The sequence below is a fragment of the Vigna radiata genome, chromosome 7, assembly GCF_000741045.1.
Source record: "Vigna radiata var. radiata cultivar VC1973A chromosome 7, Vradiata_ver6, whole genome shotgun sequence".
NCBI classification, from domain to species: domain Eukaryota; kingdom Viridiplantae; phylum Streptophyta; class Magnoliopsida; order Fabales; family Fabaceae; genus Vigna; species Vigna radiata.
Window position 1 is genome coordinate 17,971,512 of NC_028357.1, and position 3,634 is coordinate 17,975,145.

Consider the following 3,634-nt stretch of genomic DNA (forward strand, 5'->3'; position numbering starts at 1 on the left):
GTCGCTATGCGAGAAACCTCTGGACTCGCTCAGCGAGTGTATGCGTTAGCGAATGGTCCAGGTTTTAGTTTACTCTTTTCTTAATTCTTCTTGTTTGATTTAAATGATGTGGTGATTTATTTTGGATTATGTATGAATGTGTACTGATTTATTTAAATACAAAAGGTTGAAGTTGTGATTCAAATGGGAATAAAGTGTGATCTCAAAGTGATGTAGTAAGTTTCAAAGTGGAATCTCTCGATGAGATACAAGTATGTTTAGAATGAATACAGGGAGCTCAACATTGGGGTTCATCCTAACACTCTAATGATCTTTCATTCTTATATAAAAAGGATTGATTCATGTGGTGAGAGTAGTAGGAGGTCCTAGTGTAAGCGCTACTTAGAGGCCTATTGGGTGGTAATGGATTAACCTTGAGTTTATGGTAGGGTGAAACCCATGACAATAGTTTTGCAAAGTAGTAGAGGTCACCGCAAGTGCACAAACCCCCATAACTCGGTATTCATTCTAAGTCCGGACAGTCAGAGTCAATGTAATGTCATGTATAAAGGGTTTTATGTTGTGAATGAACTTGTATGATTATATGAAATATAATAAATGAATATATAATTTTCTCTTTTATTTAAACTAGCTTACCCTGTTGTTTGTGTTTGTGTTTTGTATATCCTATGTTCTTTCCTTTGCAATGATCATCCTATGAGTGTGAGCAGAGGGAGATGAGGTTTCCCTGGAGCAAGCGCTGGATGGAGAGGATACGACTTTATAGATTATTTTTATTCGTAGTGTAAATAGTTTTGAACTAGTTGTATATAAAGTTTAAATCTTATAGTTATTTTGAATAATTGTAAAGTTAAAAACTTTATATTTGAGTTTGATAACTCTTTTATTTATCATGACTGTGATGACTCTTTTATATAGTATTTCTTCTATATTTTGGGATGTTACATCTTGGATCGACTTAGACCATTGTGACAACAGCAACACCTCAACTACAACAACAATGGTATAAGTAAATGCTTCATATGTGAGTTTAAGTTTCACATGAGATAAAAATAACAAAGTTAAGCACCATAAAATACCATAAAATCATTGTCTTAAGATAATGAGTTAACACCATAACATGATCATAACAAAAACAACATGTTAATTTCTTCATGCACCCTTTCTTCCTACGCTCCCCTAAAATATAAAATCCCAACTTTATCCCTCAGCAAAAAGGAAAAACCTAACCCTAATTTCTCTTTCATCTCATTCACCAGGCGCCACACCTCTAAGGAGCCCCACCCTTTGTAACACCCTTTTAGAGAGTCACATGAGATTCTTAAAATTTCTATTTTTTTTTTAAACTAAAAAGATATAAACTTCATTACAACCAGTTATAAGTTCTAGCAGATAACTTAATAATAAATCTTCAAATCATTCAAATCATAGCTTTTACAAAAACCTAACTTTGATTAACCCCACAAGTCTCTCATCTTTATGCATGATAACCTTCATCTGTAAAATCATTTACTCCCTCATAACATCATGAATTATACGATCATCACAGTCACATGCACAAACAAGAAAGGGTGAGCTAACCAAACTTTAGCATAAAACACCTTCATTAGACACACTCCCCATTAGGGATGGCAAAAAATCCACGCCTACATATATCCACAGATAAAATCCGTGATGGATAGTTAGTACCCAAGGATATTTACTATCCGCGGTTTGCGGGTAACGGGTATTTTAATACCCACTTTTATAAACGGGTCGAGTACGGGTATTATCCATACCTGCGGATATCCGCTACCCGTAAAAAAAATAAAAATTTAATTTATATTTTATTAAGTTAAATTTAATTAAAATTAAAATTAATTTATATTTATAAGGATAAATTTAATTAAAATTAATTTTTGATTTATATTATATTATATATATATATATATATATATATATTAATTTATTTAAATTTTATTTTAATAATTCATAAAAATTTATTTTTTTAAATAATTGTGGGTATCCGCAAGAATTCGTGGGTTTTAAAATACCAGCGGGTATTTTTTAACCGATATCCGTGCGGGTAGCGGGCGGGTAACTGGTAGATTTTTTTTTTGGGTTGGATTGCGGATAGGCATTATCCGTATCCGACCTGACCCATTGTCATCCCTACTGATAACGATCTAAAAACCGTTAATTTTATACTTAAATTTGATAGTAAAACACACCCTTTATGGCTTAGAATGAGCTTTAAATCAAGTAAAACACTTAGTTGAGTCTCTTGAGAGTCAAAAGTTGGTGTTAGAGATATTATGTTTGTTTTGCATTGTTTTGCAGGGTTTTTAGATGAAATAAAGATGGAAGTGAAGTAAGGTGGACTTAGACCCATGGAAGAAGGAGAAAAATGATGAAAAGAAGGGTCAAATAAGCCGCTGAGCGCCAGAATGGTCCGCTGAGCGCTCAGAGCGATTAAAGGCAAACCGCTCAGCGGCAAAAACTGACCGCTGAGCGGTCAGAGCGACTAGAGGCAAACCGTTGAGCGGTCAAATTAGGCGCCTGGGCGGTTGTCTGTTTTTTTAGCTAGATTCTGTAAATCTTTCTGTTATCTATCTGTTGTCTTTTTGGGCATATATATAGCCCCAGTGCGAATTAGGTAGGGATTCTTTTGGCAGAGAGAACGTCCAGAGCTATTCCACACACCTTGGAGGAGGTTCCTTGGATGCTTAGGCTCCATNTCGGTAATTACCGAAGGCTTTTGCCCTTCGGTAATTACCGAAGGCTTTTGCCCTTCGGTAAAGCCTTCGGTTAGGTGCAGGGAAATTTGAGTTGTATTTGTTTTTCTTGTCCAACCACAGGTACCTGCAATGTAATGTTCACAACATACACAGACCTGCATAACAGTTTAAATCCACAAACAAACCTGCCTATATATATTGTCCATCCCAAAATCTTCCGTTCATTGATGAAAAATCATAAAGTAGTAACATTATCATCATAATGTATTGACATCCAATATGTTCCAACAATATCATAATAGCAATATCATCGAATTATAAGCAAAAATAAATGTACCAATATCATAATATACTAACATCTAAATGTACTAACATCACTGTGATCAATAACAAAATGAAACTAAAATTGTACAAAGTCGTCAGACATATCTTCATCGTCCTGCTCATCTGTAGATGGTTGGACTGGTGTGGGCTGGACTGGTGTGGGCTGGACTAATCTGGGCTGATGAGGGACGGCGGGTGACGGGGAGGGTCGTGGCTGGGTCGGAGGGACAGTGGAAGGAGTGTCTGAAGTTTGAGGCAGCGCTCTCATGAGCAGGGACTTGAAGCTTGAAAACTCATTTCTCAAGTCAGTGTATTCTTCTCTCAATGCACGGTTTTCCTGGTCACGTTGCTCTAGTAGCTGTGTCAAGCGCTGGATGGCCTCGTCAGCAGAAGGGGTGGAAGAAGAAGAAGGTTGATGCTTCAGTGTACCTCCTCTCGATGCTGTATAGTTTGCAGCAAGTTGTCCTGCACCGTAGACTCGTCCCTTTTTCTTCCCACCAACGACATCGACCCAGCACTGTGTCCTACGGATGTCGTCATCTGCATTACTCGCATCATCCGGTGTAGGAGCTGACCCATGTTCGGATCTAACC